This window comes from Rhinoraja longicauda, chromosome 4 (assembly GCF_053455715.1).
Source record: "Rhinoraja longicauda isolate Sanriku21f chromosome 4, sRhiLon1.1, whole genome shotgun sequence".
Classification (NCBI taxonomy): Eukaryota; Metazoa; Chordata; class Chondrichthyes; order Rajiformes; family Arhynchobatidae; genus Rhinoraja; species Rhinoraja longicauda.
In genome coordinates, this window is record NC_135956.1 from 5848122 (window position 1) to 5873070 (window position 24949).

Below are 24949 nucleotides of genomic sequence, written 5' to 3' on the forward strand. Positions count from 1 at the left end.
GCCAGGTCCCCCATTGTTTTCCCCCCCACACGGTCCCCCTTTGTTCACAGGCCCCCCCCCCCCCCCCCCACACCGGGTCCCCCTTGTTCACAGCAATGCGGCCCGTCCACCTCGTACTTGGCCTGACTCGACCTTGGGGCTCTGACCTGACCACCTCGCCTCGACCACTCGTTCTGCTCCGGCTTCTCTGCGGGGGGTTGGAGTCCTCCTCCGTTGACTGACCGTGGCGGGCGAGTCAGGCGTGATCGCCAGTAGTATCCCAGCCCATTCCTCACCGGCCATCGCCATGGAACTTCACTGTCCATGCACCCTTCCCAATATCATCATCATCAGTCATGGACATCCGCACCCTGTACCTCACATTATAATATGGTCTCCATTGTCTGAATAATAATTCCCAGCCTGACACAAGAATTGGGTTTTCTATGTCCTCCTCACTACACCCACACTCCCTCCAACCACTGCCACCTTAGCCTCTGAATCGGCCTCTGGTTTCTGAACCATCAGGCCAGGCCTTGGTCAGATCCTTAACTGATCTTGGCGGTCACTGTGACGCAGCGGTAGAGTTGCTACTTTACAGCGAATGCAGCGCCAGGCACCCGGGTTCGATCCCGACTATGGGTGCTGTCTGTACGGAGTTATTTCGTTCTCCCCGTGACTTGTGTGGGTTTTTCCGAGATCTTCGGTTTCCTCCCACACTCCAAAGACGTACAGGTTTGTAGGTTAATTGGCTGGGTAAATGTAAAAATGGTCCCTAGTGGGTGCAGGATAGTGTTAACGTGCAGGGATCGCTGGTCGGCGCGGACCCGGTGGGCCGAAGGGCTGTATCTCTAAACTAAACTAAACTAAACTAAACTAAACTAAAGATGCACCACAGTGTCTTGTGAAAGCGTTAAACGTCAAAATACTGAAAGTAGAAGACAAAAAAACAACTAGACAGACAAATTGGAGTCTGATATTAATGCAAAATAGTAAACCAGTCTTATATCATTTGGTAAAATTCCCTTACCAACCTTCACAGTGGGGATTGAGATGAAAAGATTGTGCTGCATTGAGTTTATTGATCCACTGAATACCAGAGAGGTAGAATAGAATGAGCACAAGAACTCCATCTTTTTTATATATTGTTATAAAAGCTGCCATTGCACTGAGGACATGTTTAATGAGGCAGTATTCCCAGAGGGGGCTGTGATTAGCAAGATCATGGGTCAAAGATTAAGCTACAGAACTGCAGTGTTAATTCTCCAGTCATGCTCGTTGGAGTGTGACACTAGGCTGGAGGCACCGGGTAACTACATTCCAGACTCCCTTAATACATTTACTCTGTTCCTCAATAAATCACCTCTTCTGGTTTTGCTTTCCATGAAGCTTGTGAGAAGCGAATGTCACGGAAGACCTGACATGCTTTGCAATAGGTCAGAATCCCCTGACACTGTTTCCTGCTTGGAGGCAGTCCAGTTTTTTAAAAAAGTGTAGAACTTTACCTCTACAAGCACTAAATTTGGGAATGAAATTGTAATGTTTTGTCTTTCGCACAATGATGCTTTACTAGAATTGTGAGGAGCATGGATTGAGAAAGAGAGCAGGGGCAGTTTCCAAAGATCTCGGAAAAAACCCACGCAGGTCACGGGGAGAACGTACAAACTCCGTACAGACAGCACCCGTAGTCGGGATGGAACCCGGGTCTCCGGCGCTGTATTCGCTGTAAGGCAGCAACTCTACCGCTGTGCCACCGTGACCGGCCTGTCCATCTAATCGAGCTGCTGCCTCACAGTGCCAGAGAGCTTGGTTTCAATCCTGCGCTCAGGTGTAAAGGTGCACATTGTTTTCTTCCGGTTCTCTCGCTTCACCTACATCGCAAAGACATGAAGTTTGGCCGCTGAATATTTGTCCAGCTTGCGTAGGTGAGCAGTAGAATCTGGGAATTTGGGTAGAATAAAAAAATGATTTATTGTTGATGGATGTTCGATGATCAGCACAGACCCGATGGCCACATGGCCTGGTTCAATGTTGTATCTCTTTAACTTGTTGAAAATGAGTGGTGATAGTGAAGACACAACAAACTAGATTCTAGAATCTTGAGCATAAAATAAAGTGCTGGAGGAACTCAGCGGGTCAAGTAGCTTCTGGACAGATGACAAAATGGCGGCGCTGCCCTAGCAGCTGCGGCTTACCTGCGCAGGTTGTGTTTTGTTGTTGTTTTTTGTCTTAATTGTAGTGTTGATGTTGTGATGTTATGATGTTGTGTTTTTCGTGGTTGTGCACTATGTGTGTGTGTGTGTGTGGGGGGGGGGGTGGTACGACAACTGTAAAACTATCTCTTCCGAACGGAGACCCGACCTTTGTTTTCTGGGTGGTTTCTCCGTTCACGTTGCGGCCTACCACCGGCCAAACACCTGGAGCTGGCGGCCTCCACCTGGGACCACCTGGGGCTCTGGTTCACAGACTTACCATCTGCGGCGCTGGCTGCCTTTGGATGCTGCGGGAGCGGCTGCGACTCGCCCTCGGAGGCTTCGGCCGTCGGCCGCGTGGACCTCGGAAGCTCGCAGCCCCCTGGGTGGGGGCCGACATCGGGAGCTCCGGCAGCTGTAGCGTCTTCACCCGCCCTGAATCGCGGGGCTTGGGTCGACCCGCCGCGGACCTTTCACCGTCTGGCGCGGCCTGAAATGGACCGCGGGATTTTCTCCGCCCGGCGGGGGCTTCAATGTCGGGAGCCCTGACCGCCCCGACGTGCAGCAGCAGCGTCTTCGCCCGCCCTGGATCGCGGGGCTTGGGTCGGCCCACTGCCGACCTTTCACCATCCGGCGCGGCCTGGAACGTGGTAACTTCAACAGCCTGACCGCGGGAGAAGACGGCAGGGGAAGAGAAAATACATTCTGGCCTTCCATCACAGTGAGGAGGGGACAGGAGGAGACTCAATGTGATGGATGTTTCTTTTTTTGTTTTGTGTTGGTTTGGGGTTGTGTAATTGCTTATTTTATTGCTCTTATTGTTGGACTGTGGGTGATGAAATTTCGTCCAAAAGATTTTTTTTTTTTGGATGACAATAAAGGTTATTCTGATTCTGATTCTGATTCTGATTTTGGCTTGAGACCCTGGTCATAGAGTGATACAGTGTGGAAACAGGCCCTTGAGCCCAACTTGCCCACACCAGTCAACATGTCCCAGCTACACTTGTCCCACCTGCCCGCGTGTGGTCCATATCCCTCTAAACCTGTCCTATCCATGTACCTGCTTGACTGTTTCTTAAATGTTGGGATAGTCCCAGCCTCAACTACCTCCTCCGGCAGCTTGTTCCATACACCCACCACCCTGTGTGTGAAAAAGTTACCCCTCAGATTCCTATCGAATCTTTTCCCTTTCACCTTAAACCTCTGGTCCTTGATTCACCTTCTCTGGGCAAGAGACTCTGTGCATCTACCCGTTCTATTCCTCTCGTGATTTTATACACTGTTGGGTCGGGGATCAGTATGAAGAAGGGTTCTGACCCAAAATGTTGCCTGTCCATTCCTTCCGCAGATGCTACCTGACCTGTTTCGCTTTTCCTTGAGAGGTGATGGTGTAGTATTTGGGAAACTAGGCATTTGAGACCTAAATTAACAGGGATCTCCTAAACCAATTCGCAAAAGAAGTCAGATGAATTTCAGTCAGCTTTTGGAGTCTGCTCTTGCTTCTAATGGGGAAATTGGTGCTTTCCCATTCAACCATGTTTTTTGCTAAAATGGTTCACAAGCCTTTAGAATGGCAAACTTCCCCAGGTTCCACCAGTCACAGGATGGTGGAGTCATTCAGCACGGAACCAGGCACTTCAGCCCACAGCATAGAAAACATAGAAACATAGAAAATAGGTGCAGGAGGAGGCCATTTGGCCCTTCGAGCCAGCACCACCATTCATTGTGATCACGGCTGCTCATCCACAATCAGTAACCCGTGCCTGCCTTCTCCCCATATCCCTTGATTCCGCTAGCCCCTAGAGCTCTAACTAACTCCCTATTAAATCCCCCCATATCCCTTGATTCCACTAGCCCCTAGAGCTCTATCTAACTCTTTTAAATTCATCCAGTGAATTGGCCTCCACTGCCTTCTGTGGCAGAGAATTCCACAAATTCACAACTCTCTGGGTGAAAAAGTTTTTTCTCGCCTCAGTTTTAAATGGCCTCCCCTTTATTCTAAGACCGTGGCCCCTGGTTCTGGACTCCCCCAACATTGGGAATATTTTTCCTGCATTGAGCATCTCTTGGAGTTGTCTTGCTTTCGTGGCAATCCCTGGCCATCCTCTTGGCTGGTCGTGATCTGATTTTGGGCCGTTGCTTGCCAATCCTGGACACATATGCTGACACCTCCCAACTTTGTAATCTCTCACTGTGACTTCGAGCAATGTTGATGGAAGGCTATGAATTTTGTTTGCCTCCTTGGAGTGATATCCATTTTGTGAATTGTTGGACGGTTTCTTCTCAACTGATCATAAATCATTGGAAATGGATACCCAGAGAATGAAAATGACCAGAAGAACATTTTGTTTAGTCTAGTTTTTGTTTAGTTTAGTTTAATTTATTGTCATGTGTACCGAGGTAGAGTGAAGAGCTTTTGTTGCACGCTAACCAGTCAGCAGAAAGACAACACATGATTATAATCGAGCCATTTACAGTGTACAGATACATGATAAGGGAATAACATTTAATGCAAGGTAAAGGCAGCAAAGACCGATCAAGGATAGGCCGAGGGTCACCAATGGCTAGGCTTGTATACACTGGAATTTAGAAGGATGAGAGGGGATCTTATCAAAACATATAAGATTATTAAGGGGTTGGACACGTTAGAGGCAGGAAACATGTTCCCTATGTTGGGGGAGTCCAGAACCAGGGGCCACAGTTTAAGAATAAGGGGCAAGCCATTTAGAACAGAGATGAGGAAAAACGTTTTCAGTCAGAGAGTTGTAAATCTGTGGAATTCTCTGCCTCAGAAGGCAGTGGAGGCCAATTCTCTGAATGCATTCAAGAGAGAGCTAGATAGAGCTCTTAAGGATAGCGGAGTCAGGGGGTATGAGGAGAAGCCAGGAACAGGGTATAATAATAATTATTATAATAATTATAATAATTATTATTATAATTATGATTATTATTATAATTATTATTATATTATAATTATTATTATAATGAGTATAATAATTATATATAATAATAATTATAATTATTATAATTATTATAATTATTAGCCAAACCTCGGCTAGAGCAGTGTGGATGTGTGGGTGGGATGCAAGCCTGGACGATGTCGTATGAAGGACAGGCTGTTGCCCGTGCAGCACGTCCCCCCTCTCCATGTCGCTGATCGATCCAAAGGAACAGCAGGGCCGTTACAGTTTGGCACCAGCGCCATCGCAGGAGCAAGGTTGTCAACAAAGATGAACTGCCTTAGGGATTTCGATTCTGGATTTTTCTTGAGGTTTACTCCTGGAGCCTTTTCCATGACTGGATACGGCCACAAGGCAGTGGAGGTTTTAGATCAGAGTTTTCCCTCTCCGAGATGGACTGCCTTCCCAGGCTGACGAGCCTCATCTGAAGAAGGATCTCGACCCAAAACGTCACCCATTCCTTCTGTCCTGAGATGCTGCCTGACCTGCTGAGTTACTCCAGCATTTTGTGAAATAAATACCTTCGATTTGTACCAGCATCTGCAGTTATTGTCTTACACAACCTCATCTGCCCGAGACGCATGAGGGGTGGGTGGGGAACGTCTACCTTCCCGTCTAGAGCACCTGCCCACTGCAGCCTTCATCCGCCTTCCCAGCCGTTGTGACGCTCCACTAAAGTCAGCCACACCCTCCGCCTGTTTCACCATTGATGTCTTGGTTGCGTTGCTCTTTGTCAGGGACCTCCCCCTCCCCTTTTTTAGAAATAATAATATGTAGGAGTAATATGTGTCAATATTTGAGGAAGGGTCTCGACCCGAAAGGTCACCCATTCCTTCTCTCCAGAGATGCTGTCTGACCTGCTGAGTTACTCCAGCTCTTTGTGTCTTTCTTTGGTTTAGACCAGCATCTGCAGTTCCTTCCTGCACATAATATTTTTGGTGCTATTCATTGAACCATTGGAGATCAGAAATAGTTTGGAAACAATCAAGTTTCAAAATATATATTACATGAAAACTCATCTCGCAGCTGTGAACAAGGCAAGATTTTAATTACTTTAAAGCTTTCACGAACTTTGGAATGAAAGACGGCACTGTCATAATTACCTCAGGGATGCACAGAATTTCACGCTACTGCACTGATAATGAGGTTCCATCCTCTTTAATCATAAAGAGATGATAGAATAAACTCTTCAGAGTCCAACAGAGCAAAAAGTGACTCATTAGACACAAAATGCTGGAGTAACTCAGCGGGAGAGGCAGCATCTCTGGAGAGAAGGAATGGGTGACGTTTCGGGTCGAGACTGAGACCCACGACACGAAAGCCGCCACAAGGGCTAGCACCAGCATCCACTGCCTCGCCAACCGGTCACGGTGGTCACGGTGGCGCAGCGGTAGAGTTGCTGCCTTACAGCGAATGCAGCGCCGGAGACCCAGGTTCGATCCTGACTACGGGTGCTGTCCGTACGGAGTTTGTACGTTCTCCCCGTGGCCTGCGTGGGTTTTCTTCGAGATCTTCGGTTTCCTCCAACACTCCAAAGACGTACAGGTTTGAATACAAATTGGCTTGGTAAATGTACAGGGTGGGAGAGGGGGAGAAATGAGTGAAGGCCAGGAGAAGCATTGACAGCGTGTGAATTTCGCGATGTTTCCGAAGACGCTGTAATCTCGACCTGACTCGGCATTGTCGTGGTCATTGTCGTCGGGTAAAAGAAATGTTCGGGGATCTGCTACGACTTTGACAGTCATATCATATCATATCATATCTATACAGCCGGAAACATTCCTTTTCGGCCCTCCAAGTCCGTGCCGCCCAGCGATCCCCGTACATTTAACACTATCCTACACCCACTAGGGACAATTTTTACATTTACCCATCCAATTAACCTACATACCTGTACGTCTTTGGAGTGTGGGAGGAAACCGAAGATCTCGGAGAAAACCCACGCAGGTCACGGGGAGAACGTACAAACTCCTTACAGTGCAGCACCCGTAGTCAGGATCGAACCTGAGTCTCCGGCGCTGTATTCGCTGTAAGGCAGCAACTCTACCGCTGCGCCACCGTGCCGCCCATATTATATATATATATACATTAAATAAAACAATAATAGTGCAGTAATAACAATAATAGTCAATGTAGTTCAGAGCTTATTGGAGGTTGTGGTGTTTAATAGACTGATGGTTGGAGGGAAGAAGCTGTTCCTGAACCAGGACGTTACCGTTTTCAGGCTGTTTATCTTCATGGGGCAAACTGTATTGGGGTAAACTGGGTAGGATGGAACTGCAGATGCTGGTCCACCGATGATAGACACCAAACGCTGGAGTAACTCAGCGGGACAGGGACAATAGACAATAGACAATAGACAATAGGTGCAGGAGGAGGCCATTTGGCCCTTCGAGCCAGCACCGCCATTCAATGTGATCATGGCTGATCATTCTCAATCAGTACCCCGTCCCTGCCTTCTCCCCATACCCCCTGACTCCGCTATCCTTAAGAGCTCTATCTAGCTCTCTCTTCAATGCATTCAGAGAATTGGCCTCCACTGCCTTCTGAGGCAGAGAATTCCACAGATTCACAACTCTCTGACTGAAAAAGTTTTTCCTCATCTAAATGGCCTACCCCTTATTCTTAAACTGTGGCCCCTTGTTCTGGACTCCCCCAACATTGGGAACATGTTTCCTGCCTCTAACGTGTCCAACCCCTTAATAATCATATACGTTCCGATAAGATCCCCTCTCATTCTTCTAAATTCCAGTGTATACAAGCCTAGTCGCTCCAGTTTTTCAACATATGACAGTCCCGCCATTCCAGGAATTAACCTAGTAAACCTACGCTGCACGCCCTCAATAGCAAGAATATCCTTCCTCAAAGGGTCTCAACCTGAAACGTCACCCTTTCCTTCTCTCAAGAAATGATGCCCGCTGAGTTACTGAGCATTTTGTGTTAATCTTGGGGTAAGCTGTGTTTGTCCTAGTTGCTAATTGCTAAATAAGAGAACTTTTTGAACATATTGATTGGATCGAATCATATTGCAATAATCCAGCACTTTGCAAAATCGCAATATAGTCATTGATTTAATGCTTCCATCGGTCTGGTATTACTTTGACAAGATGAGGAAGGCAGGAATATTGTATCTGAAAGCTTATTGCTGAGGCACTGACAAATATGATATCTTCAGATACAGAATTTCCGCTAACTTAACATTTTTTTTGTAGCATAATGATGTAAGAAAAATGACCAAAGGAAATGACAATGCTTTTATGGGCTATTAATTCGTGGAGATGAGCATAATCTTTATATTTTTAAAAGACTACTTTTACTGTTACCATGAACTAATACAGACAGTCTGTTTGGTTTGGGCAACCCAAATGTAGTTTTCCACTGTTTTACAATAGACAATAGGTGCAGGAGGAGGCCATTCGGCCCTTCGAGCCAGCACCGCCATTCAATGTGATCATGGCTGATCATTCTCAATCAGTACCCCGTTCCTGCCTTCTCCCCATACCCCCTGACTCCACTATCCTTAAGAGCTCTATCTAGCTCTCTCTTGAATGCATTCAGAGAATTGGCCTCCACTGCCTTCTGAGGCAGAGAATTCCACAGATTCTCAACTCTCTAACTGAAAAAGTTCTTCCTCATCTCAGTTCTAAATGGCCTACCCCTTATTCTTAAACTGTGCCCCTTGTTCTGGACTCCCCCAACATTGGGAACATGTTTCCTGCCTCTAACGTGCCCAACCCCTTAATAATCTTATACGTTTCGATAAGATCTCCTCTCATCCTTCTAAATTCCAGTGTACACAAGCCTAGTCGCTCCAGTCTAGGCTTTTTGCATAAGCACTTCTAGCTTAGGCGGTGTCAACCTGTTTTCTTTACTATTATAAATAATTGGCCATTGTTTTGTGTGAAGTTAAATACTGAGAGCATAAAAAAAAAGCTGCTGTACAACAAATAGTCAATAACATGTGGGAAAAAGTTAGCAATGATTGATAATAACAATTTTAACCAATCTTCGTCACATCAAGTTTAAGACTTCAGCAGATGTTCATGATCTTTATCACAAGGGATCTGCAGGCTTATCTCACAGGATGGTACGGTGGGACGGTGGCGCAGTGGTAGACTTGCTGCCATGCAGCGATTGCAGCACCAGAGACCCGGGTCCGATCCCGACTACGGGTGCTGTCTGTATGGAGTTTGTACCTTCTGCCCGCGACCTGCGTGGGGTTTTCTCCCAGATCTCCAGTTTCCTCCCACACTCCAAAGACGTACAGGATTGTAGGTTAATTGACTTGCTATAAATGTAAATTGTCCCCAGTGTGTGTAGGATAGTGTTAATGTGTGGGGATCGCTGGTCACTCCAGACTCGGTGGATTGAAGGGCTTGTTTCCGTTCTGTATCTCTAAATCTAAAATTAAAACTAAAAACTAAAACTAAGATCATACTGTTTAGTGCAGAAACTTGTAAGCATCCATAAGAAAATTTCAGCACGAGCAGCAAATCAATTTCTCATTACTACGGTACACTAAGGTGCCTCCAAATTCACCATTAATCAAGGTCACACATAACAACTACAGTTACACATTACATAGACTATTGGGAAAGCAATTTAATGCTAACTTGGACTGTATAATACAACTTGGTTTACATAACAGTGCCAATATCTACAATGACCTCTTCATGTTCCTTATCAGTACTTGTTCCTACATAATTAAAACAAGACTGATCAAGTCCGAGCAGAGTAATTACTGTTCAGCTTTAGTAAACCTGAAGAATCATTAAGCGGTGAATTAATACTGTCACTTTAAAGTAGAGAAACCAATAGCTAAACCTGCCACTGCAGGAGAACCATCAGGGTTTCTATACCACCGAGAGAAACCAACAGCTAATAATAGATAAATCTACAATCAATGTGAAAACTGCACTAAAGCACTAATCAAGGGTCTCTTGCCATTACACCAACATCTTTAAATCAATTCAACTTCTGCGGCTTTTACAAGTAAAGGCTTTTAGTGCATTATCCGTTCTATGAGGATGGCATAAGAACAGACGGAATAGAAGCTGGAGTCGACCATTGGGCTCAGACCGCCGATTTCACCATCCAACAAGGTAGACAATAGACAATAGACAACAGGTGCAGGAGTAGGCCATTCGGCCCTTCGAGCCAGCACCACCATTCAATGCGATTTAGATTTTTTTTTTGATTTTTAGATTTAGAGATACAGCGCGGAAACGGGCCCTTCAGCCCACCGAGTCCGCACCGCCCACTGATCCCCGCACATTAACACTATCCTACACACACACTAGGGACAATTTTTACATTTACCCAGTCAATTAACCTACATTCCTGTACGTCTTTGGAGTGTGGGAGGAAACCGAAGATCTCGGAGAAAACCCATGCAGGTCACGGGGAGAACGTACAAACTCCGTAGTCAGGATCGAACCTGAGTCTCCGGCGCTGCATTCGCTGTAAGGCAGCAACTCTACCGCTGCGCCACCATGCTGCCATCATGACTGATCATTCTCAATCAGTACCCCGTTCCTGCCTTCTCCCCATACCCCCTGACTCCGCTATCCTTAAGAGCTCTATCCAGCTCTCTCTTGAATGCATTCAGAGAATTGGCCTCCACTTCCTTCTGAGGCAGAAAATTCCACAGATTTACAACTCTCTGACTGAAAATGTTTTTCCTCATCTCCGTTCTAAATGGCCTACCCCTTATTCTTAAACTGTGGCCCCTGGCTCTGGACTCCTGTATTGCTTTAATAACTAAAGATCTATTGAACTCAGTTATGAATGCACTTCGTGCCTCTACCCTTAGAGCCAACATGGATAATAAATTCCAAAGATTCACCATTCTCTGGTTGAAGAGATTTCTTCTTAAGCAAAAAAAAACCAAAGTGCCGGAGGAACTGAGTAGGCTGGGCAGCATCTAGCATCTGTGGAGGGAAAGGTACAGACAACATTTTGTGTTAGGACCCTTCTTGTAGTAGAGAGGAGACAAGGAAGGCCTGGGGCAAGAGGGAGCAAATTGAAGGGAAGGGGTGGGGCAAGAGGGAGCAATTTCAGTCTAATTTAGAGATACAGCGTGGAAACAGGCCCTTCGGCCCACCGAGTCCATACCGACCAGCAACCCCCGCACATTGACACTGTCCTACACACACTGGAGACAATTTACACATACACCAAGCCAATTAACTGTACATCTTTGGAGTGTGGGAGGAAACCGGAGATCTCGGGGACAAACCACGCAGGTCACGGGGAGAACGTACAAACTCCGTACAGACGGCGTTTGTAGTCAGGATCGATCCCGGGTATCTGGCACAGCAAGCGCTGTAAGGCGGCAACTCTACCGCAGTGCCACCGTGACCTCCCTGATTGGTGGATATGTGATAGAAGGATCCAGGTGAGGAGGGGTTTATTGGTAGATGAGTCAGGTGGAGATGGAAATGGTGGTTGATGGTATCCTAGACAGGAGGAGCAGAAGACAAAAGGGCGCACATGGTGGAATCGGATATGAAAGGAAGACGGGGATTGAAATGCAGAACTAAAGGGAAAGAATGGTGGGAAAATTCTTAGAAGTTTAGAAGGATGAGAGGAGATCTTATCGAAACGTATAAGATTATTAAGCCATTGGACACGTTAGAGGCAGGAAACATGTTCCCAATGTTGGGGGATTCCAGAACAAGGGGCCACAGTTTAAGAATAAGGGGTAGGCCATTTAGAACTGAGATGAGGAAAAACTTTTTCAGTCAGAGAGTTGTAAATCTGTGGAATTCTCTGCCTCAGAAGGCAGTGGAGGCCAATTCTCTGAATGCATCCAAGAGAGAGCTGGATAGAGCTCTTAAGGATAGCGGAGTCAGGGGGTATGGGGAGAAGGCAGGAACGGGGTACTGATTGAGAATGATCAGCCATGATCACATTGAATGGCGGTGCTGGCTCGAAGGGCCGAATGGCCTCCTCCTGCACCTATTGCCTATTGTCTATTGTCTATTGAAAAGAGAGGGGCTGAGAGAAAAATGGGGGGGCCGGGGAAGGGAGAGGTAGAAGTTGAGTGGATGGAGGAGGGGAATGAGGGGAAGAGAGATTGAAGAACGATGAGGGTGGGAGTCGAAAGAAAGGTTTGTACGGGCAGGGGGATGGGGATGGCGAAAATGGATAGATGAGAAGTCTGCAATAGAGTTAGCTTTCCTAATAACATGCTGAGGCTGCAGATTGTCTTTAGTTTAATTTAGTATAGTTTAGTTTAGTTTAGTTTAGTTTAGTTTAGAGATACAGCACGGAAACAAGCCCTTCAGCCCACCGGGTCCGCACCGCCCAGCGATCCCCACACATTAACACTACCCTACACACACTAGGCACAATTTTACATTGATACCAAGCCAATTAACCTACAAACCTGTACGTCTTTGCAGTGTGGGAGGAAAGTGAAGATCTTGGAGAAAACCCACGCAGGTCACGGGGAGAACGTACAAACTCCGTTCAGACAGCACGGAGTCAGGATCGAACCCGGGTCTCTGGCGCTGAAAAGTAGCAATGTGCCACGGTGCCATCTTTCAATGATTGGTGTACAAGGACATTCAGATAAACATTGAATGCCAACACAACTCAATCTCTAACTAATTAAAAGATATTCTGCCTCCAATTTTCTCTCACAGTTTTCTCACATTATATTCCAGTTGCCGTGTTCCAGCACATTTATCCCAGCACCTCTCTGCATGCTTCTCATTGTACCCAAAACCACTTGGCATTGTATCTTTGTTGGGTGGGGGGAGTAGAAAGGGTGAAGGCCATTTGATGCTGCAAGCCTATTTCACCATTCTGTCTGTGGAATTCTCAGCCACAGAAGGCAGTGGAGGCCAATTCACTGGATATTTTCAAGAGAGAGTTCGATTCAGCTCTTAGGACTAATGGAATCAAGGGACATGGGGTGAAAGGAGGAATGGGGTACTGATTTTGGATGATCCAGCGGAGCGGTAGAGTTGCTGCTTTACAGCGAATGCAGCGCCGGAGACTCAGGTTCGATCCTGACTACGGGTGCTGCACTGTAAGGAGTTTGTACGTTCTCCCCGTGACCTGCGTGGGTTTTCTCCGAGATCTTCGGTTTCCTCCCACACTCCAAAGACGTACAGGTATGTAGGTAAATTGGCTGGGTAAATGTAAAAATTGTCCCTAATGGGTGTAGGATAGTGTTAATGTGCGGGGATCACTGGGCGGCACGGACTTGGTGGGCCGAAAAGGCCTGTTTCCGGCTGTATATATATGATATGATGATATGATATTGAATGGCGGTGCTGGCTCGAAGGGCTGAATGGCCTACTCCTGCACCTATTTTCTACGTTTCTATGTTTCTATTTAATTAAATCATAGGTCAGCATCTTAACACCAGCGAGCCCTTCCGATTCCTTGTCTGACATAAATCAAAGCAGGCTCAGCTGCAACAGCTTTTCTGAGTCCATAATTTCCAGATTTCTTCAACCTTTGGCGTGAAGTAATGGTTCAAGACCTGACGTTTGAATATCCAAACCTAAATCTTAAAGTTAGAATCTAGCCCTTTGTTCTGAACTTTCTCACCAGAGATAATTATTCCTCTCTGTTGATTGTCTCGACAGCTTTGAAAATTATAAAGTCTATAAATGTATTATATACATTTACATATATACAGTCTGAAGAAGGGTCTCGACCCGAAATGTCACCCATTCCTTCTCTCCTGAGATGCTGCCTGACCTGCTGAGTTACTCCAGCATTTTGTGAATATATATATATAGACAATTTAAAGCAAATGTGATTTTTTAATTATATTTATAATTAATATAATATTATTTGTATAAATATAATTAATATGGAATTAATATAATCAATATATATATATTTATATTTATACAATTAATATTATATTAATTATAAATATATTTAATATAATATTAATTGTATAAATATAATTAACATGGAATTAATATAATCAATTGATTATATTAATTCCATATTAATTATATTTATAATTATATTTTATAATTTATAATTATATTTATACAATTAATATTCTATTAATTATAAATATAATAAAGAAATCACATTTGCTTTAAATTGTCTATACCAACATAGCATCCACTTAACTTCCTAATAATGTTATTGTTAACTACAATTGTTGGTGAATTATTGTGGAAGTTCTCTTTTTTTAAATTTTCCTAACTGGATTAAAAAAAGTTGAAAGGAACGCCTTCTGTGGCTCATCCGCCACCATTATTTCAATGGATTAGATGAACATCCTTTGAAAACTCAAGCTAATGTAAGAAAATAACTGCAGATGCTGGTACAAATCGAAGGCATTTATTCACAAAATGCTGGAGTAACTCAGCAGGTCAGGCAGCATCTCGGGAGAGAAGGAATGGGCGACGTTTCGGGTCGAGACCCTTCTTCAGACTGATGTCAGGGGGCGGGACAAAGGAAGGATATAGGTGGAGACAGGAAGACAGTGGGGGATCTGGGAAGGGGGAGGGGAAGAAAGGGACAGGGGAACTATCTAAAGTTGGAGAAGTCGATGTTCATACCATTGGGCTGCAAACTGCCCGGGCGAAATATGAGGTGCTGTTCCTCCAATTTCCGGTGGGCCTCACTATGGCACTGGAGGAGGCCCATGACAGAAAGGTCAGACTGGGAGTGGGAGGGGGAGTTGAAGTGCTCAGCCACCGGGAGATCAGGTTGGTTCAGGCGGACTGAGCGAAGGTGTTGAACGAAGCGATCGCCGAGCCTGCTTTTGGTTTCGCCGAACTATGAAAACTGTGTCAGTTCATTCTGGAAGATGCCTGATAGAGTGCGGGTGATCTAGGAACCATATAGGTTTCCATCACAAACTATTGGAAAAAATAACATTGGGAGACACTTGTAACCAGTGTTTATTGGCCTTCTTTGGGGATTCCACTGGTCTCTATTGAAATTGCGATGGGATATTGGGAGAATGCTTACAGAATTTCAGCAAAATTATTGTTTTCTTTAACGCAGGCACAGACATCTTCAGGACTCACGCCAAGCATTTCACCACTGACTGGTGCATTTCTCAAAGACATGGGATTAGTCAGTCATCCATATAGGAACTAAAGTCCATCCATTATTAATTATCAATTGGTTAAATAGGGCTATTATTCTATTGATTTTTGGGGGTTTATTATATGTTTAGTTTAGAGATACAGCAGGGAAACAGACCCTTCGGCCCACCGAGTCCGCGCCGACCAGCGATCCCCACACATTTACACTATCCTACACACATTAGGGACAATTTACATTTATACCAAGCCAATTAACCTACAAACCTGTATGGCTTTGGAGTTATCCCCAATATTATCTCTGTCATGTTATTTATGAGTATTGTACTTATAAGCCCGTTATGAGGCTGCAAGTAAGAATTTTATTGTTCCCTTGTTGGTACTTCGGAAAATTAAACACTCTTGAATCTTGAAGGTATCACAAAATGCTGGAGTAACTCAATGGGTCAGGCAGCATCTCAGGAGAGAAGGAACGGGTGACGTTTCGGGTCGAGACCTGAAACGTCACTCATTCCTTCTCTCCTGAGATGCTGCCTGACCCTCTGAGTTACTCTAGCATTTTGTGACACCTTCGATTTGTACCAGCATCTGCAGTTATTTTCCTACACTCTTAACTCTTGACTCACCTGTGACATTCTTAAACCAAAATAAAATTTTAAAATGTAAACTCTAATGATTGATATTCTTTGCTGGCACAATGTGTTATCTGTGAAATGAAACAGTTTTCCAGATGGGCGTCTGGTTTTTTTCGGCACGTTGGCGCAGCGGTAGAGTTGCTGCCTTACAGCGAATGCAGCGTCGGAGACTCAGGTTCGATCCTGACTACGGGCGCCGTCTGTATGGAGTTTGTACGTTCTCCCCGTGACATGCGCGGGTTTTCTCCGAGATCTTCGGTTTCCTCCCACACTCCAAAGACGTACAGGTATGTAGGTTAATTGGCTTGGTAAATGTAAAAATTGTCCCTAGTGTGTGGAGGATAGTGTGCGGGGATCGCTGGGCGGCACGGACCCGGTGGGCCGAAGGCCTGTTTCTGCGCTGTATCTCTAAATCTAAATCTAAATCTAATTTAAATCTTCAAGCGCTAATCTTGCCTTTCGTTCTTGCCTTACCCCATTTCTCGGCATTATATAAATTCCTTTGGTATCACAAAATGCTGGAGTAACTCAGTAGGTCAGGCAGCATCTAGGAGAGAGGGAATGGGTGATGTTTTGGGTCGAGACCCTTCTTCAGACTGAAACATCACCCATTCCATCTCTCCTAGATGCTGCCTGACCTGCTGAGTTACACCATCATTTTGTGATACCTTCGATTTGTACCAGCATCTGCAGTTATTTTCCTACACAATATAAATTCCTTTTCTCTATTCCCAGGCTTGATGTAAGGTAAGCAGCCTGGAACATTAACTCTAGTTTGCACTTCAAGATTCTGCCTGAATCATTTTTATTATATCAGGCATGCGATTTTGTTGCATTAAGGAGAGGTCACAGTCATGCCTTTACATTACCCTGGCTTCCTCTCCCCTGTCATAGTAACGAGGAAAATATAATTGCGATAAATTGCAGGTGGTTTCGACGTTGTGCCTTCATTATAAAAGGTCAAAGTAAGATATCTTGAGCAAATGACATATTGCTGAAAAGCAGAGATAGGTTTCATAAGGTGAATGGCTTTCTTCTTAGTTGTAACAAACCTATTAATCCATTAAGCATTCTATAATTAATAATAAATATTTCTGTTTTCCAGATTTATTTAATGATCTGGTCACTGTTTTGAAAATGAATCTGAATTGGCTTCAGTTTCCATCGTGTGCCCCAACTGTATCACAGTTGTGACACAATGGCTCGTTCACCCTTTTTGTTTATTTAGTTTAGAGATACAGTGCAGAAACAGACCCTTCGACCCACCGGGTCCACACCGGCCAGCGGCCCTCGCACACACACACACTAGGGACTTTAGATTTTTTTTAGAGATACAGCGCAGAAACAGGCCCTTCGGCCCACCGGGTCCGCACCACCCAGCGATCCCCGCACACTAACACTATCCTACACCCACTAGGGCCAATTTTTACATTTGCCCAGCCAATTAACCTACATACCTGTACGTCGTTGGAGTGTGGGAGGAAACCGAAGATCTTGGAGAAAACCCATGCAGGTCACGGGGAGAACGTACAAACTCCATACAGACAGCACCCGTAGTCGGGATCGAACCTGAGTCTCCGGAGCTGCATTCGCTGTAAGGCAGCAACTCTACCGCTGCACCACCGTGCCGTCACCGGACAATTTACACTTATACCAAGTACACAAACCCAAGCCAATTAACCTACATACCTGTACGTCTTTGGAGTGTGGGAGAAAACCGAAGATCTCGGAGAAAAACCCACGCAGGTCAAGGGGAGAACGTACAAACTCCATACAGACGGCAGCCGTAGTCAGGATCGAGTTAAACCTGAAATTAGCAGCACTTTACCTCATTTCCTCATGGTTCAATCCCAGAACAACACTCCCCCCACCCTCACACGTCTTTTATCTTCTCCATTTGGGATTAGAACATGAGAAAGGGATATAAATAATCGACTGAGGGATTTGCAGGATCGGTGATGGGTAAACTTTTACATAAATCCTGAAACCATTACACAATATCAAAATTGGATGATGGACCCATGGGAAAGCACTTAGTTGTTTTAGAAGAATTCTTAATTAATATCCAAAAATAACATGAAGCTAAATTATTATTCTTGCATTTCTGCACTAGACGAATTAACTGGAAAGTCCATCCATTTTGACTTAGCTGCGTACAATTCGATTACACATATTAATCCAATATAATTCTGCCAGTGTTCATCTAGCTGTTTCTAGAATGTTTACTGTGTCATCTAATAGCAGTTAACCCGGTGATTTTTTTAATGCCAATTGTTGTCCCAAACTCACATCCTTCGTAGTGAGATTTAGGGGGCTTCTGGCATTCAAATCCCATTCTAAATCTATGCCATCAGAAATGGAATAAGGAAATTATAAGAAAAACAAAGGATTAGTACAGCTGAACAGGTACAGTTAATTAAATGTGTTCAAACTAGAACGAACAAATTTAAGGCTAAAAAAAATTATCTTTGGTAGCTGGGGCTAAATGCATGCAATAGTTTTGTAAGAAAATAACTGCAGATGCTGGTACAAATCAAAGGTATTTATTCACAAAATGCTGGAGTAACTCAGCGGGCCAGGCAGCATCTCAGGAGGGAAGGAATGGGCGACGTTTCGGGTCGAGACCCTTCTTCAGTCTGAATAAGTACATGCAATAGTTTTGACTTCCAGTTGTTGTTTCCCCACATAGAGTCATAGAGTGGTACAGTGTGGAAACAGGCCATTCGGCCCAACTCGCCCACGCCGGCCAACAATGTCCCAGCTATACTAGTCCCACTTGCCTGCGCTTGGTACATATCCCACCAAACCTGCCCTGTGCATGTACCTATCTAACTGTTGGGAAAGTCCCAGCCTCAACTACCACCTCTGGTAGCTTGTTCCATGCATCCACCACCCTTTGTGTGAAAAAGGCTTTGTGTGAAACATAAGCTTCACCGAAGGCAATGTAAGCAAACTTTGGAGGTTAGGAATGCCAGTGACCATCTTTCACTTAGGTGTTTAATGCCAGCTGCCTAAGACAGCTTTCTGTCCTTAACTTCCTCTATTTCTGTAGCAATGATCGTAATAATGCATATTTTGATCTTTGTGGTCATAGAAGGAGGCCATTCTGCCCATTGAGTCCATGCCAGCTATCACAACAATCCTATCAATTCCATTCACCACTAGTCTCCCTGTAACTCAGTCCATCAGCTCTAGTCTGATTCTCCTGCCACGCACCTACACAAGGCATGATTTATAGTTCCCATTTTATCTATCTGCATGTCTTTGGAATGAGGGAATCTGAGATCCAAAGGGAATAAAAAATGCAAATTCTACTTCTAGAGCAACCGAGCTCAGGATTGAACCCAGGGTGCTGGAGCTGTGAGCCAACAATATTGCATGCTGGGCCCATGCATCCCACAGGTTAATTAATATTGGGGCGGCATAGTGGCGCAGCGGTAGAGTTGCTGCCTTACAGCGCTTGCAGCACCGGGAACCCGGGTTCAATCCCGACCACGGGCGCTGTCTGTACGGAGTTTGTACGTTCTTCCCGTGACCTGCGTGGGTTTTCTCAGAGTTCTTCGGTTTCCTCCCACACTCCAAAGACGTACAGGTTTGTAGGTTAATTGGCTTGGCGTAAAAAATATAAATTGTCCCTCGTGTGTCCCTAGTACGATAGTGTTCATGTTCGATGCAGACTTGGTGGGCCGAAGGGCCTGTTTCCACGCTGTATCTCTAAACTAAACTAAACAAAACTAAGTAGACACTTAGTTTTGTATCATCTCTTCTAAGACAAAAGAGTAAGGCAATATGAGAAAGGGGAGCCGTGACTGTGGACCAGGAACCCAGCCGGGGGGCTTATCAAGGGGCTGCGGTCTCGATGCCACCCAGAAGGCCCCTAAGGCTCGGCGGAAGGCTGAACCCAGCCGGAGCTCGCTCGACTCCATCAGAAGGCTGGGCAGGAACGGACGAGGCTGAACGCGCATGGAAGGTGGCGGAGTCCTGCGGCAGGGGCATGTGTCAAATGGTGCCTGGGTCAATGGAGACTGGGTCAATGGAGACTGGGTCAATGGAGACTGGGATGATGGAGACTGGGTCAATGGAGACTGGGTCCATGGAGACTGGGATAATGAAGACTGGGATGATGGAGACTGGGTCAATGGAGACTGGGTCAATGGAGACTGGGATGATGGAGACTGGGTCAATGGAGACTGGGTCAATGGAGACTGGGATGATGGAGACTGGGATAATGGAGACTGGGATGATGGAGACTGGGATAATGGAGACTGGGATGATGGAGACTGGGTCAATGGAGACTGGGTCAATGGAGACTGGGTCCATGGAGACTGGGACAATAGAGACTGGGATGATGGAGACTGGGTCAATGGAGACTGGGTCAATGGAGACTGGGTCAATGGAGACTGGGTCGATGGAGACTGGGATGATGGAGACTGGGTCAATGGAGACTGGGATAATGGAGACTGGGATGATGGAGACTGGGTCAATGGAGACTGGGATGATGGAGACTGGGTCAATGGAGACTGGGGGGGAGAATAGGGGGTAGGGGGGCGAACATGGGGGGGGGGAGAACCTGACACGGGGGTACTTTGTAACTTTGTAAGCGCCCTTTACATGGCGGCTATTTGCATACCTTGGGTAAGCAAGCAAAGAATTTCACTTTGACTTGTCACATGTGACAATAAAGTATTAATTTCAATTAAATTCAACTCAATGTTGATTCTGTGGAAGCTGGTAAGAGCTTTGCATGGAATCATAGGGTCTTCTCAGGGGCACAATGTTTTGGGGTCTTTGCCAGAGAAGACATTGAAGGATTCAACTTCATTTGCAGAGAACTAAAGTACAGCATTTTGCACGCAAGGTAGACTTGCCCCAACATATCAATCTTCCAACGATGTGTCCACTCGGCTGACAGAGGTTGGGGAAATGGGATGTCCAATTCTGTTTCTGACCAAGGACTTTTAACATTGCTATCAGAAGTTGGCCCACCATCTCCAGTAAATTTTGGAATCTCCCAATAGCATAGGTCTGTTCAGAACTGTTTATGCCAATTTGGAACAATGTAATCAATGAGCAATACCTTGCATAAAGCATATTTGCTGAAATGGTGCTCATAAGATCCTAAGGAATGTGAGTAGAATTAGGCCATTCGGCCCATCAAGTCTACTCCACCATTCAATAATGGCTGATCTATCTCTCCCTCCTAACCCCATTACCCTGCCTTCTCCCCATAACCTCTGACACCTGTTTCCATATAAGAAGTTTAATTTGGTCTGGGTGGTGGTGGTTTTTGGGTGTGAGTGGGTAAGGAGTAATTATTTTGTTCAAGAAGGCAAGAGGGCAAAGCTTTGGTTCTATAAACTGTAGTATATTGTATGTCATAGTAGTACCTTAAATGTTATCATGGTTTCAGTTACGAAGCACCACTCTACAAGCTTGAGCCACGGTAGAACCAAAGATACTAGAGGAACAAGATGGACCACTCCGTTGAAGTCGCCCATACTGAAGTGTAGTACGCAAAGGAGTGTAAGCTCTGCCATTTTAGTAGGCAAAACCCGCCGTCCGTTAAGCCTCTCGCAGTGTAATCAGTGTTTGGGGGGAACAGTATGTGCGATGATACCATTAAAATGCAGAATATATCTCATCTATCAATTCACATGTTTTTGTTATTTTTCTTTTTAAATGTTTCTGCAAGTTGCTGCCTACTAAAATGGCGCCATGACGTACTACGGTTTGTAGGGTTGGGTTCCTCTAGAACATTCTTCATGCGAGTTTCTAAATCATGTGTAATTCCTGGGAATAATTTGTGGCCAGGTGCGGGTGATAATCTGTAATGCAATGTCAAGTGCGGGTGTTAATCTGTCTTCCCCAGTCTCAGAGGACATTCGAAAGAGCTCGTCATTTGGGCTTGTGGATTGATATGACATATCATTTCTTGTGGATCATCTCTTCCTCCACCTTACAAAGGATTTGAACTAATTTGGGCTGACCGGAGATTCTTAAACAGCATTGCTCTCTGTGCAAATTTAATCAAGCAAATCAAAAGAGAATTGTTTGACAATCATTAGTGCCTGAAGCCATGTCAAAAGCGGCAACAGAAGTCGAAGGCTTGATTGAAAGCAAATTCCTCGAAAGGTATTTAGTGAATTATGTCAAGAAAGAACTAAGCCAAGGGAAAAATATTACTATTTAATTACGTTACTTTAATGAGCATTATAAAGCAATGATAATTTATTTAGACGTTTCGGGAGTAAGCAGGGTTGTTAATTATGTCACTTCATTAAGTGATGTTAAGGAATGCTTTTAATTAAATATTGCAATCTGGTTTTCCCACAAGGTCAGTATGGCCACTGAAGTAATCTTCAAAGATTAAACATAAAAAGGACAGGAGAATTAATTCCATACAAGTAAAAGCTTTCTGAAGTGAGGGATCTGATTTATTTTTGTGTGACTAAACCCATAAGATTATTGCCAGGAAAATATAACGTGTGTCAACGTTTAAGAAGCTGTTAGACAGGTACATGGATCAGACAAGTCTGGAGGGATATGGACCAAGGGCAGGCAGGTGGGACTAGTGTAGCTGGGCCATGTTGGGAAAGTTGGGCTGAAGGGCCTGTTTCCACACTGTTTCACTCTATGACTCGATGATGACGAGATTGGAGAACCACCACTAGTCACTTCATTTTGGGGGAAGATTTAATCACAAATATCGACATGAGGTAGGGCAAGAAATCAAGGCTTATTTCAGTCTGCCTCTCTATTCTTCCTTTCTTTAGTCTGATATTTATGAAGAAGGGTCTCGACCCGAAACGTCACCCATTCCTTCTCTCCTGAGATGCTGCCTGACCTGCTGAGTTACTCCAGCATTTTGGGAATAAATACCTTCGATTTGTACCAGCATCTGCAGTTATTTTCTTATACTACTTGTATGTTAAATATTCAATCAGTAATCAATGAATGGACCTGCATTATGGTCACTAGGCCCAATTCCTGCTCTAGCTTCACTATCTATGAGCTCAGACTGAATAACTGGCCCAGCTAGCTTTGTGAAATGGGATCCTGCATCAGTCTAAAGTCAGCTCAAAAATGTTCCTAGAATTCCCATGTTCCCTGCTCTGAGAACCTGCTTGGACGCAGTGTAAAAGGCAGTCATGGCAGGAAAACCTGCTACTGATGTAGTGGAAATCTTTCGGCATGTGTCTCAATTCAGAGCAGCCAGATGATTTAGAAGAAAGACACACAGGAAGATAGACAGGGAGCACCAAGCCTGAATAACCCTAACCACATCGCTGCTCAATGGCAGAGAAATCAATGGAGCAGATAGCCAGAGGAGCGATGACAGGAAATTGAGTTTGCCTCTCATTTCTCTAAGCACCAGAGTACTCTCGGCTCAATTTACTCCATCTCCCCCTTCTCCCTTACGATTCTACAATACCTTCAATGGCTTCAATGCAGTTACTGATGACAGAATTTCAACATTAAAGATTAATGGCCACAATTATGGCATGGATGTTGAGACAACCAAATAACTGGCAAATTATGCACAAAGACATAGATGATGAAAAGTTTTGCATGGTTCCATTAGCAAGAAATATATTAATATTGAGAAGATATTCCAGCTAGACACTAAAACATTAGGGAAATGGAATGTGTAATGTGCAATCCTCTGTTATATGCATGGCTATGGATTATAATGGCTCAAAACACTCCATGTTCCAATATCGTGTTCATTCAGCTGATTCATATTTATGATTCATTGCGATTTCAAATGGATATAGGTTGCATTGTCATTTGAAGTGCGTGATCTAGAAAATAATCGGGCAGATTTTGCTGGTTAAAATTGCAATACTCTCTGGGTGAAAAATGCAAGAATTCATATTGAAAGAAGGGGACCTCCTCGACTATCCAGCAGTACTAATTACACTCAAAGTTCTTTTATCCACCTCTCACTTTATCCCTCGATTTCATTAATGTCCAAGCATCTCTCAAAATCTTTCATGCACGAAGCTTCCACAGCCCTCTAGAGAACAATTCCTAAACCTGTCTTTCTCCATACGTCTTCTATAATGCCAACGCCTTATTCTGAAATTTTGCCAAGGATCAGACCTATCAAACTAATTTCAATGATATTCTACCTTATTCGACTAAATAATTGAAAATAGAAGAATTTGCTCAGTCCCCCTCTTTTTTGTGCACCTCAATTCCTGAATTCAACCTGAAACCAACCTGGCATCCTAACAGTTATAAATACTACCTACATTTCGTGCCCTCGAAAACTTGAGCAGCTTTCGATTCACTATTCACTCCAGTGATTGCCTAGATGTGACTTGTTCTGTTCACAATTCTCTTGCAAGTTGCCCAGGTTTTCTCTTTGATGCTCTTTATCTTGTGATCCCAGAATCATGTTCATGATGATTAGTTGATGCACCACTGTTGATGGAAAGATTCACTCGGATTATGGGATTTACCTTCAGAACACTTTTGCAGCACGGTGGCGCAGCGGCAGAGTTGCTGCCTCACAGCGCTTGCAACGCTAGAGACCCGGGTTCGATCCTGACTACGGGCGCCATCTGTACGGAGTTTGTACGTTCTCCCCGTGACCTGCGTGGGTCTTCTCCGAGATCTTCGGTTTCCTCCCACACTCCAAAGACATACAGCTGTGTAGGTTAATTGGTGTAAATGTAAAACAATTGTCCCTCATGTGTGTAGCGCAGTGTTAATGTGCGGGGATCGCTGGTCAGTCAGCTGAAGGGCCTGTTTCCGTGCTGTATCTCTAAAAAAAACCTTCCTTTATTAGAAGCTGATATAAGCAGGAGAGTCATACCATTCATCATGGAATGAATGGTATTAGAAGTAGTATCAGTTTATTATTGTCATCTTTACAGAGAAACAGTGAAAACGTTTGTTTGTGTGCTATCCAGTCCTTCATACATATATGAATACAATCACAGTACCACACACCAGAGTGCGGAATATACAGTTACTGCAATATAGCATTATAGTTACAGAGAAAGTGCGGATTTAAAAAAGTTCAAGGGTCACAATGAGGTAGGTTGGGAGATTGGGACTACAATCTTATAAAATGACCGTTTGCAACTCAAAATATAATTATCAATAATACACTAAATGAATAATCAGTAATACGAGGATAC